General features: G+C 44.0%; 1 non-coding gene across 1 annotated transcript; it reads left to right on the top strand.

Moving 5' to 3' along the window:
* Nucleotides 1–659: 659 nt before the first annotated feature.
* Nucleotides 660–815, top strand: LOC115868946. The gene has a single exon (XR_004045900.1). It is a non-coding gene; the product is annotated as a U1 spliceosomal RNA (small nuclear RNA).
* Nucleotides 816–13804: the final 12989 nt, after the last annotated feature.

Raw genomic sequence — 13804 nt, 5'->3', positions numbered from 1 at the left:
AGATTTACCCGGCATCATCAGCTGAGAGAAAGTATAAAAAAGAATTCTCTTCAGCAATTATTCTTCGTAAGCAGATAAAACTTCTCGTAGACTTCAGTGTAAGGTCAGATGGAAAAGGAGGCATCGGGTGCCTAACGTGCAGGATGCTGAACACGGTTAGAAGCTACAGCACTGAAGGTGTCTGAGAGGAAGCTAAGAGGGCACCCATCTGATGTCACTCAGCAGGAGAACCTTAGTGGGATCAGCACCTGTTCTCAGAATTTAGGGGGCAGAAATCCATTCCTGTCCATATACATGGCATTGGCCAATTTCTCAAAAATGTGCTCTTACCACCCAAGCACACAACACACTCATCTGTGAACCTAAAAAGTCATTGTTTCTGCAATGGCATTCTTGACGGATTTGCTTCCACCTTCAACTTAGGGCCCACCTCCAAATATGTAGGCATCTTGGAGGCTGATCTGTGATTAGACAGTGTCTCAATGAGCATACACTAGGGCCAAGGAAAGGCTTCACGTGGAGGGCTTCGACCTCTTTATGATGCCCTGTATCTGGCAATCCAACACTGGCAGAGCACAACCAACCACACTGAATGGGGCTGCTTAATTGGCAGAGCCGTTGCCTATGAATTTCCTCTGTACCCTTAAAACTCAAGAGCCATACTTACCTGGCGGGGGATACCATGATCGCCAAGAAGGTTTTCCCAGGGTGAGGCTTATCCATTGCACTCCGGATGTGCTGACCCCTGAAATTTCCCCAAGTGTGGGAAACTCGACATTTTTGGTAGTGAGGGACTGCATTCATGCTCTCCCCTTAAAAAAAAAAGGCGGGGGGGTGGGATCAAGAGCCATGTCTTAAATGTACAATAAATGTTTGTTAAATCAAAATTGTTCAATTAGATACTCTTTCCTCAAAAATGGCACCAGACTGATCAGTGTTTTCAGGGATCAAGTCTGCCTGGTTCCCTTAGAAAGAATAGAGCAAACCTGGCTATAGAATGGAGGCGGGGAAAGCCAGAAGATGGCAAGTGTGGAGGCTGGTAGGCTACTACCGGGACTCCTGTGGTCATTTAGGCCAGAAACAATTGTGGGTGGGCGGGTGAATTCTTCCATGCTCCTGTAATGGAAAACGACACAATAATGGAAAAGAACAAATGGTGGAACTACACAACCACAAGTACGAATCTCTGAAGCAAAAGATCATGTGTGTGATGCCAGGTCTCCAAATATTGGCAGTTTGATTCCATTTCTGTGAAATTTCGGAACAAGCAAAACTAATGCTTGGTGATAGGGACCAGAATACTGACTCCCTTTGGAGTGATATTAAGAAGTTCTGGTAGTGCTGTCAGATAAGCATTGGACTATCAACCAGCAAGGTTGGTGGTTCAAATCTACGATCTGCTCCATGAAAGAAAGATGAGACTTTCTGCTCCTATAAAGATTTACAGCCACAGAAAACCTATAAAGGGTTTATAGAGTCAGCATCGACTCGGTGGCAGTGGGTTTGGGGGTGGTATTAATTGGGAAAAGCACAGGGCGGCAGCTGGAGCACCAGAAATGTTCCCTATCAGAATGGGAGTGTGTATGAGACATGTATGAGTGCATGAGCCCCTCCGTATGATTGTAATGATACAATAAACATTTGGCGCTTTTTCCTTTGTGATCTATATTGTAAGTCCCCTGCTACATGTAGAAATACTGTGATGGCACAGCCAAGGGAGGTGGCAGCAGAAACAGGCAGGAGTGGACCTACCAAAGTGATGTGTAAGAGGTGAATTGGAAGTGAGTTCATGCATATGAAGCGTTTACGACAGAGCCGGGGTCATAGCAAAGCTCAGCAAATGTCTGCCCCGATGATCACTGTTAACGTGGAAAGATTGATGAGTGGAGTAAATGGAATAATGTAGGGACTATCTTTAAGAGAGAGCTGGTGGTGCAGTGCTCAAAGTGCTTAGGTGCTAACCAAAGGTTTGGCAGTTGGGACGCACCAGCGGCTCCGAGAGAGAAAGGTGGCAGTCAGCATCTGTCGCAGTGCCGTCCTGGGAAACCCTCCGGGGCGAGGCTACTCTGTTCAATCGGGTCGTTAAGAGGCCAAATCAATATCACAGCAGTGTATCTGACTTGGGGTTTTAAAGTTCTTAAAGCTCTGTTTGGAATAAAGGTCTCAATAAGTGGTAGCTTTAAAACTTTCAATGAATAATTTATTATACTGTAACCAGAACTGGAAGCACTCACAGCCAAGAAACCTGGAAGACAGCTACCTTGCCAACTGACTAGAAGAGATCCAGTCCGAAGAAAGGTGACCCAACAGAATGAAGAAATATCAAGAATTTTATTAACATCACATGCGAGCAAAGGTTTTCCGGGGAACACTTAACAAAGGCTGCAGCAGTGCTTCGACAGGGAGCTTCCCGATATCCCAGCTGAAGTCAGAAAAGAGCATGGAAGAGGAATATCATTTCTGACGTCGAATGGATCTTGGCTCAAAGCAGAGAAAACCAGAAAAAAAAAAGGTTTGCTTGTGTTCTAATGACTACACAAAGGCATTCGACTGTGTGAATCTGAACAAACTGTGGATCACCTTGAGAAGAATGGGAATTCCAGAACACTGTATTAAGCTCATGCAGAAATTATACATGGACTAGGAGGCAGCTGTTTCTGCAGAATAAGGGATGTTACATGGTATAAAAGCAGGAAAGGTTGACTCCTTTCCCCACACTTATTCAATCTAAATGCTGAGCAGATAATCCAAGACGCTGGACTATCTGAAGAACAGGGCATCAGAATTGCAGGGCTAACAAGCTACAATACGCAGAGGACACAACCTCGCTTCCGGAAGGGAGGCGCACTTGAAGCACTTGCTGGTGAAGATCAAGGATTGCAGCCTTTGGTATGGCTTACAGCTCAATGTAAAAAGAAAAAAATCCCCACAGCTGGGCAAATAGGTAACGCTGCAATAAATTGAGACAAAATTGGAGTTGTCAAGAATTTTATGTTCCCTGGATCCACAATCAATGCTCACAGAAACAGCATTCCAAAAATCAAATGAGAAAATTGGGAAAATCGGCATTGGGAAAATCGGCTGCACAAAATCTCTTTAACGTGTTGAAAAGCAAAGATGTCATTTTGAAGACTAAGGTTAGCTTGCCCCCAAGCCATACTAAGGTTAGCTTGCCCCCAAGCCATGGTATTTTCATATGCATGTGACAGTTGACAATGAATAAAGAAGACTACAGAAGAAGAGATGCATCTGGATTATGATGCTGGCAAAAAATATTACAAGTTCCATGGACTGCCAGAACAAACAAATCAGTCTTGGAAGAACTAGAGCCCGAATGCTCCTTAAGAACGAGAATGGCCCCACATGGAAGAAGCACACCAGCCTATGCAACCACAAGGTGTCGAAGGGATCAGGTGTAAGGCATCATCAGAACAAAAAATCTTACCATAGTGAATGATGGGGGGAGTGCGGAGTGGAGATCCAAAGCCCATTAGTAGGCCACTGGAGATCCCCTTGCAGAGGGGTCTCGGGGAGGAGATGAGCCAGTCAGGGTGCGATGTAATAATGATGAGAAATACAACTTTCCTCTAGTTCCTAAATGTTTCCTCCCCGCTCCCACTACCATGACTCGAATTCGATCTTGCAAGACTGGCTAGACCAGAGGAGGTACACTGGTACAGATAGGAACTGAAAATAAAGGGAATCCAGGACGGATGAGCCCTATAGGACCAGTGGTGTGAGTGGCAAAACAGGGAGGGTAAAGGGAGAATGGGTAGGAAAGAGGGAACCGATTACATGGAACTGTGTGTGACCTCCTCCCTGGGGGACAGACAACCGAAAAGTGGATGAAGGGAGACGTCGGACAGGGCAAGATATGACAAAATACCCATTTATAAACTATCAAGGGTTCATGCGGGAGGGGGGAGCGGGGAGGGAGGGGAAAAATGAGGACCTAATGTCGGGGGTTTAAGTGGAGAGAAAATGTTTTGAGAAACGATGTACAAATGTGCTTTACACAATTGATGTGTGTATGGATTGGGATAACAGTTGTATGAGCCCCTAATAAAATGTTAAAAAAGAGAAGGAAAAAAATTTAAATTAAAAAAAAAAAAAAAGAACGAGAATGGCAAAACTTGGTCTCAAGTACTTTGGACATAGGTATGATCAGCAGAGACCAGTCCCTGGAGAGGGACATCCTGCTGGCTAAAGCAGAGGAGCAGTGGAAAGGGAAGGCCAACAACATGGATTGACTCAGGAGCTCAACATGGGGCTAAAACAGAAGAACAATTGTGAGGATGGTGCAGGACCAGGAGGTGTTTTTCTACTGCACATCGGGTTGCTATGAGTTGGAACTGACTCAAGGGCACCTAACAACAACAACAACAACAACAAACTTAGTTGTATTCAGATAACCAAGGGTTCCACCGCTCCAGTTGCCATCAAGTCAATACCGACGCATGCTGACTCCACGTGCGTCAGACTAGAACTGTGCATCATAGGGTTTTGAGGGGTGGGGGGTAGTTTGTTGTTTTTTCTTTTCAGAAGTAGATCACCAGGACTTTCTTCTGATGCACCTCTGGGTGGATCAAACTTCTAGCCATTCAGTTAACAGCCAATGGTGTTAAGTCTCTGCACCATCCAGGGACTCCAAGTGCATCAACGCAGTCACTTACTTAGGGACCCCTAAGGAATTCTAGGAGCCCCTCATCAGAAACTTTGGAAAGCAGTGTGAAGATAAGGCCCTCTGGAGTTGACACATGTACACTTGTACCATTCTTCTGGATGCCGCTTTGTCACTCCAGGGTGGTTAGCACTGTCGTTTTGTGATTGTGTGTCAAAAGACTCCCTGATAGGGTTAAAGCTCGTCAGCATTGTGTGGAGAAGGACATTTCAGCACCGTCTGCCAGGCCTGCGAGTCTATTAAACTGTCCACATGATAAATGGCAAACAGAAGGTATCGGAACAGGAGAAAACCTACAGCAAAGCACTCTGGTCATAAAACAAGAAGAGCCAAAAAGGATTAGGCCAAGTACACAAACCATCCTTTATGATAAAACGTTCACTTGCAAGGAGAGAGCGAGGAGACTGAACTGTAAACGTCTGGGTCCCCACAGCAGGCACTACGACCGACCGCCGCGCAGCCCCTGGTCCCCACATGTGGCTCACAGATCAGTGAGGGATGGTTCAGCAGCTCCATCTGCGCTTCCCTCCAAGCCTCTGGGGGCTCAGTGGAAACACACCCTGTCGCACTGTGTGCAAAGAGATGGGATTCCGGTCGCTAGTTTCTCTGTGTATCCCTTTTGCATACCAAAAAATAAATAAATAAAACAGTCTCTCTGAAATGGAAAATAATTTGGTTACTGCTCTTCAACTATAAATTATCTCGAGGGAGCAGTCACCCGGTGCAACGCTGCCTCGCTTCTAAATTTAGCTTCCTCCAATGACATCTCTGTCAACAGAGCATAGGCAGTCAGTTCCTAACTACTTGGGCTTTACAATGAGACCCATTGAGCTCCATTTCAGAGTCGCCAGGTAATAATGCCAATATTAAAAGGCATATGGACTATATGAAACAAATAGGTGACTATTAAAGTCCCAAGGTAGTAAGGCCATTGTATGTATTTATTCTGCATCTGTGAAAGCTTTTGGAGACACTTTTATTTATTGTGCATGAGGTGAAGGTTTATGCAGCAGATCACCAGTTTTCCATTCAACAATCTCTACACACTCTGCTTCAACTCATCCACTGCAACCCCTCAGTGTACCCTCGCTGATCCCACTTCCTTCCTGTGCTTCCTGTTTCCATCCCCGCTGCTTTCCTGACCCTCTGAACTTTGTCCTTGGGGAAATGCCACCCCTTTGATCTTAAATGACTTGTAGAATTACCACAGGAGTGAGTTCATTTCCAGACCTGAAGGTTAAGAGCCATCATCATCTCAGGGGCGTCTCACCAGTCTCCGTCTGACCAGGAAGCCTGGTCTCATTTATGATTTTGAGTTCTAGTGCATATTTTTACCCCACTCTATCCAGGACGTGGTAACGTGTTCCTTTTCAAAGCAGTTGGTAGTGGTAGTTGGGCACCATCTAGTTCCCCTGGTCTCAGGGGGGTGGAGACTGCTGTTAGTACGGTCCACTAGTCCATTGGCTTAATAGTTTCCATGTGTCTTTTAATTTTCATCACTTCTATTTCCTCTGGGCATGGAGGGAACAATAGTTGCACCTTAGATGGCCACTCAAGACCCCAGTCAGTACTCGCCAAATTAGAACACAGAACACTGTCTTTGTGAACTACGTTGTGCCAGTTGACCTTGGTGTCCCCCGATATTAAGATGATTTTAAATATTCCTTCTCCACATGCAGTTGTGTTAGCAAAATCATGAAAAATCTCCATGCACACCAACTTTCTGGAAGCTTCCTTATATACTGATTTTTCTAAAGTAAAATTTCATAAACAATAACAATTAGCATTTACATAGTCTTGGGATTGTCCGACACTTTGTCCAAGACTAGTAAGACAAGATGATTAGTGGTGGAAGAGTGGAAACGCCATGATCTCCATTGCAAAAATCAGTCATAACTGATTTTTGTTTTCTGTCTATATGCTGTGCCATCTCGACAAAGGGCTTGAAGGTAGCAAGTCAAACCCCATTCCCTGTATTTAGGTTGAGGGCAGGCAATGGTTTTCCTTCTGAGCTTAAGACATGGAGTTGGGGAGGGAGTGGAAGTGGAAAGCTAATGACTATGTTAACCAGTTGGTTATGTGAGTGTTTCAAACAGATCATTAAACACAAACCTTGATGAAGTTTTTGGGCCAAAAAACAAAACAAAACAAAACAAAACAGAAGGAAACCGAGACCTGGGAAACAGGTCTATGAGAGTATATCTGTCTCTTCTAGGTACAGAATACAATCATCCATCAGTTGCATGTGAAACAGGTGAAATATTTGGCATGTGTTCCAGCTGCTCAGTTTGGGTGTCCACATTTAAAGAGGTCAGCAACTTCAATGCATGCCCTGTCGCTTTTTGCAAATTTCGACTCAATATGGAAATAACTTCAATATCCAGTGGTTTATATATGTCCCCGTAGTGCCTTGTTGAGTCCGTTGATCTTTGTTACAGATTTTTCTAAGTTATTTGAAAATATCCTTTAATGTTTCTGCATATTAGAATTCAAGGTTTAAAACTAGTTTGGGAAGGAATTGGAGAAAACATTAGCAGGTCCATGCTCCTCCTGGATGAACCTTGTTCCTGTCTTGCTTCTGATAACCACCAATCTCTTCTCTATGGCTCTAAAGCTCCACACTTCATAAATCAAGCACCACAGATGTGTATGGTAAGGAGAACCACTAGATCATGGCCTGGTTTAGGTCATGGCACAGTGCCTGCTATTTACCAGCTTGGAGGCTTGGCAGAATTTAGTCTAGTCCCCCTTTTGTGACCACCTGCTTTGGCCAGGCATTGCACTTGCTGTTAATGTCATTGAGCCAATTCAAATTCATACTGACTCCATGTGACAGGTTAGAACTGCCCCAAAGGGTTTTCTTGGCCGTAATCTTTACAAAAACAGATCATTGGGTAAGCAGCTGGGTGGATTCATACTGCCAACCTATCAGTTGCCAGCCAAGCTTAACTATTGTACATTACACTAAGTACTTCATACTCACCATCTCATCTCATAGACTGAACAATCTCTTGGGCCAAATCTTTCTCCCCACTTCACATTTGAGACAGAAAGTGGTCGCCATCATTACAGAGTCACGGAAGCTGGTAACTTGTCCCAGGTCCCACGGGGAGGAATAGGAGCTCTGAGTGTTCACCTGGATCACAGCCACGTATTGCATGGACCCTGATATTTTACTCTCTTTAAACATGGCCAAATTTATCTTTCTTTACCTTATTCTGACACCACTTATCTCTTCCACAGCACAGGTTTATTTATTTTTTTAACACAGGTTCAATAATCCATTGCAGCAGCCACACAGAACTCACAACTCGCTCATAATTGCAGGGATTTGTTAGAGAAATTAACAACTTACAAGTCAGGCTCAGACATGCTCAGGATTCAAGTTTTTTGCCTGCAGGACTTCTTCTCAATGATGAAGACTACTGTCGGACCCTTGACCACTCAGCCACGTGACTTGCCTTTTGACCTCTGCCCTGCTCAGGCAAGTGTTACAAAGCTCCTTTAGTACGGATTAAGGCTCACAGGGCACCCCGCACTGTGTGTCAGCCTGCTGCCCAAAGGCTCTGAGCTTTACTTGTTCTATGGGCTGGCTGGGAAGCCACCACTCTGTCTCCTGGCGTCTGCTGTCCTTGCCACTTCTCCACAGAGAGATCTTGAACACACTCCATTTATGGTTCTTCTTGATAGGCCCGAGACTCCTTCTTCTGAGATAGCTTCCTTTATGCGCAGCAGAGTGGCAAACCCCACCCATCCTCTCATACACCCTCTCTGCATGCTACCATAGGAACATTTGTTTATGCAGAGACTGTGGACAGGAGAGTCAGATCAGGTAATCCAACCACACCACGTTACATCTTGGCACTAAGCACTTGTGAATCTTATTTGGAACCAGGGCCTGTTCAGGTGTAATTAGTTAACTTGAGGTCATACTGGAGTATGATGGCAATTAGATGTGACTGGAATCGTTACAAAAATAGATGAAAAGATACAGATATAGATATATGTATGTATATATATACAGATCCAAAGGGAAGGTGATCATGCGGGAGAGAGAAAGATTGGAGGGAGGCACCTATCAGGCAAGAAGTGCCTGCGGCACCAGAAAGAAGAAGGGGCCTGATAGAACCATATGCTGGGGCCTTCGCAGAACGGCCCTTGCTTTTAGATTCCGAGCCTTTAGAAATGTGAGCGAATCATTTCCTATTGTTTTACACTACCTAATTTGTGGTACTTTGTAACTGCCGCCATAGGAAACTAATATATCACGCCTGAAAATTGTATTATATTTCCGTACAGGAAAATTGGATCCCTATTTTTATGAAGAGCGTACTGTTACTAACTTAGAAATTATTCAAGAAAAAGTAAGTTTACAAAATCCTAGAATGAGTTCATTGAAGGTAAATACAGTAAATAAAAAGTAAGGGAATTTATAAAACTCAGATTCAAGAGATGCTAAAGGAAGTCTTTCATAGAGAGAAACAATAACGCCAGGTAACAACCTGAGATTAAGACACATGACAACACCACTTGGAAACTGACCTGGATACATAAAATAAAAAAACTAAAACCACAAAGAAAATTAATAAACCGTCTGGTGAAAAAAAGAAGAAAAGGCCAAATAGCAAAGTCAGCAATTTGAAACCACCAGCCTATCCTCAGGATAAAGATGGGGCTTTTCACTCTCAAAGAGTCAGTCTCAGACGCCCACAGGAGCAGCTCCGACTCGTCCTGTAGGGTTGCTATGAGTCGGCATCTACTGGATGGCAGTGAGTGAGTGATGCTTATGGTCCACTTAACATGCTCCTCGCTAATCAAAAGGTTGGATGTTCCACTTCACGCTGTGGCACCTCCAAAGAGATGCCTAGTGCTTTGCTTCAGAAAAATAAGCCACTGAAAACCCCTATGGGGCTTAGCTCTACTCTCGCACACACAGGGTCCCCATGAGTCAGAATCAACTCCGTGCCACCCACTTTATCCTATGTCACAGGGAGGCTGTCAGTGCACACTGCAGGGAAACACTCTGAGAACCAGAGTGCTTCACAAATGATGCAACACGGGGCTCGTGGCATACGAAACCACTCGGCTTCAAGCAACAGAACATCCATCGACAGCTGGGTTAACCAAAGACAGTGGATGGGCACATATAACTGGCACGTCCCTGGACACATCGAATACAACCGGACTCCAAGCCACACAGGACCGTCAGGGTTCTCTTCCCGTCCCTGGGCTCTGCTTCTTCTGTGTTGGCTGGATTCCACAGGGCAAAGCACACAAATTCTTCTCAGGGCAGGGGAAGGAGTACGCTCTCCCGGTGGTCAGTCCAGCAGAGACCCCAGGATGACGCCTGTGTCACATGATCGTGGTCACATGATCACCTCTAGAGACTAAGGTGGAGTCAGCTCTCCCTAAAACACCTGAACTAGAAAGCGAGCTCCTTAAGAAGACCTGGGACTCTCTTATCAGAGGAGAGGACGTGAATGTCTGGGAGGCACGCAGGGAATTTTTGAAAGTACTCAGGACTGGCAGAAGAACAAGCAAGTCTGTCTTGGAAGAAGGACCGCGTGGGAAGAAAGAGGATGAGCCTGGCTCACAGGCTTTGGGCATATTATCAGGAAAGGACCTTCTGCTTGGGAAAGTGATGGCCAGTGCAAACGTGAACGCGAGGAAGACTGTCGCTGACATGGATGGACACTGGGGCTGCAACAATGGCTCAAATCTAACGGAGACTGTGAGGAAGAGGCAGGACCGGGCAGTGTTTCATTCTGATGTGCACAGGACCGCTGAGAGTTGGAACACCACCTAACAACACATAGGAAATCAGCCCTTAACATATTTCTTTTTTTTTTTTTTTAATCAATTTATTGGGGCTCATACAATTCGTCACAATACATAGATCAATTGTGTAAAGCACATCTATACATTTGTTGCCCTCATCATTCCCAAAATTTTCTTGCCTCTTGGGTTCCCGGAATCCGCTCATTTTCCTTTTTTTTTTAATTTCCCCCCCCCTCCCCTTCCCTTTCCCCCATGCACCCTTAATAATTTATAAATTATTATTGTATCTTATATTACACTGTCCGGCGCCTCCCTTCACCCACCCCGCTGCTGCCCGTCCCCCAGAGAGGAGGCCATATGTGGCTCCCTGTGATCCATTCCCCCTTACTACCTCCCCTTTCCCTCCTGATATCGCCCCCTTCACCCCCGGTCCTGAGAGTTTCTTCCGTCCTACATTCCCTGCGCTTCCAATTCCCCTCTGTACCGCTATGCATCATCTGGTCTAACCAGGTCTGCAAGGCGAAACTGGGGTCCTGGTAGTTGGGGGGAGGAAGCGTTTAAGAACTAGAGGAAGATTGTGAGCTATTTCAATGATAAACACTGCACTTCAAATGCATTTGTAGGATAATTACAAAAAATGCCCAATATCAGCACCAGCTAACACATGTATTAAACGTTTTCCAGAGTTACAAAGTGTTTCCACATACATATCATTCTCCTTGCCTCATAAAGTTGTCAGGTGTAAGTCATCATTTTATAGATGAAAAAAAAAGTATCAGCAGAGCTAAGAAAATCCAAAGCCGCCCAGCTGATGAGAGGCCAAGCAAAAACTTGAACTTAGATCTTATGATTCCATCTTAATACTCAATGCTGCCTATTTCCTGAAGCTTCTGAGATGGTGGTGTGAATCTTATACTGTAGATTTGATGAAATATTCCCTAGAAGCAAATTACCCATAAGGAAGAGATTACTAACCACAACACTTCAGAGGGGAACATCTTTCCTTTGTACACTGGAGAAATAAAAAACTGTGCTTTGAAGTGTAGACATTCACAACAAAAATACCTCATTCTAATCTTCTGATGTAAATTATTGTTCTAGTCGTTAGGAAGCAATTTGGCAATAATATGACGAGTTGTAGGAAATTCCATATGCTTTAACTTGAAATTCTACTCGTGGAAATTTTTCCATTGGAAAATACTCAGATAACTGAAGAGGGGGGGGAAAATCGCAAGTACCAAAATGTTCACGGTAACATTGATTATGACATTAAAATTTTAGAATTCAAAGAATGATCACTCATTGTCTAAAAAACCAACTTCACTACCATCAAGTCAATTTTGAATTCCCTACTTATTCTCAAATGCTAAAGGGCCTTCACATTTGTGTTCCATTTCAAGAGACGCTCTACTCCGCCCCACCCCCTCCCCTAGATAACTGTGTGGTCCATGCGCTCCCTTCCTTCAAGCCTCTGCTCAAATGTGACTCCATCACAGAGGATCGACCTGGACTCAAAACTCACAGCCATTGAGTTGATTCTGCTCACAGTGACCCAATAGGACAGAACAGAATTGTCCCTGTGAGTTCCTGTAAATTGTTACAGGAGTAGAAAGCCTCATCTTTTTCCTGTGGGAGTGGCTGATGGTGTCCAACTTCTGACCTTAGGATTAGCAGCCCAGTGCATAGCCTCTACACCACTAGGGCTCATCTACCCACTCTCTCTAAATGTCATACCCTCGCCATCCGTGTCTACTTGCTTAACCTACTTGGTCAGTTCTAGAACTTATTATTCCCTAATAAGATAAATTTATTGTTGTTATTATTGTTGTTGCTATTGCCTCTCTCCCTTATGAGAATATAAGTTCCAAAAGGATAGATCATAGATAGATGATAGATAGATAGATAGATAGATAGATAGATAGATAGATAGATAGATAGATAGATGATAGATAGATAAAGTTTACTCCAAATCATGGTCATCTAATGTACAGGAGATGAAACATTTCCCAGTCCCATGTCATCCTCACAATGAGCATATTTTAGTCCCTCACTGCCCCGACTGTACCAGACCATCTCACCCTCACTGGCCTGTTATGCCACCATGTAACAGATTCTTCTTGATGACATTTCAAAAGCAAGTCAGAGAGTAACAGGTTCCAGACAATCTTCTATTGTGATCCAGAAGATTTTCTTTGGCTACCTTTCAGAAGCAGATGCCCCAGACTTTCTTCCTCGTCTGCCCTGGTCTGGGAGCTCCTTGGAAAATTGTGTATCATGGGGAACCCTTCCGGTATTTGAAATACCAATAACATAACTCCCAGTAACATAGCAATCCACAAGCCACCACAGCAGGACAAAATGACAGACAAGTGGCAGCCATGAGGGGAGGGCTTTGATTCGTTTGATTAAAGTACCGTATCTCTAGCACCTACAACGGTGTCTGGGGCACTATTGGGGAAATGATTATTTCTTTATGTCTTCATTCTTGATCCTCGGCCCTTGGCGTCTGTATTTCTTGATGTATCAAAGATGTTTATTTTTCTGATTTCTTCTCTTTTGTCAGATACAGGGCTCAGGCAGAGGCAAGATGGACCAGTCTGGAGAAGGTTCAGAAGAGCAGACCCAGAAGACTGGACATATTCACAAAATCCAATACTGATATTCTTGGGAGGGACATGTGAGAGACCAAGCACATTTTGTCCTATTATCCATATAATGGTATGAGCAGGAGACATGCTATGGCTCATATCTTTAACACCCACACACACCACCACCACCACCTTGTCCCTCTTTCTTTCTCTCCTGAGGATACGGGGGGAGAAATTGACATTGCCTGTCTGCTGAGGTCTAGCATAAGTTAATTTTCGATAAAAGCCCCATTATAACCTGCATATCAGAAAAAAATCTGTTTACTTTGGTGTCATTCCACCCCCTCAACACACGATTTATAGGCGAGAAGCAGGAAATCTCTGACAAGAAAATAATTATGTAAAAACATCTCAAACTCTATAGTCAGAGTAAAATGAATGCTTATGAGTGAGGCTGGAGGTCTACCCTAATGGTTAGTTTAAAATGAATCCTCAGAGACCATTATAAGACCAGCAATAGTTTTTTTGAATATATAATCAATTTCCATACATCTTTTGAGTCTGTTATTTGACAAGAATTTTACAAGTTCTATGCCTAAACAACTCAATTAACTGGTTGGGAGATTGAAGAATATCCCTGCAAAGAAAGAAAAATTTTAAAGTGCTGCTTTTACAACTCCAGTTATTAGCTTGGAGAAGTGGAACCACTCAGTAATCGAATAAAGAGCAACCATAAATATTTAGCAGTTTTCTATTC

This window comes from Echinops telfairi, unplaced genomic scaffold, assembly GCF_000313985.2.
Source record: "Echinops telfairi isolate 266 unplaced genomic scaffold, ASM31398v2 ScPeMD7_18;HRSCAF=68, whole genome shotgun sequence".
NCBI classification, from domain to species: Eukaryota; Metazoa; Chordata; class Mammalia; order Afrosoricida; family Tenrecidae; genus Echinops; species Echinops telfairi.
This window is presented reverse-complemented; position numbering and strand designations above follow the sequence as displayed.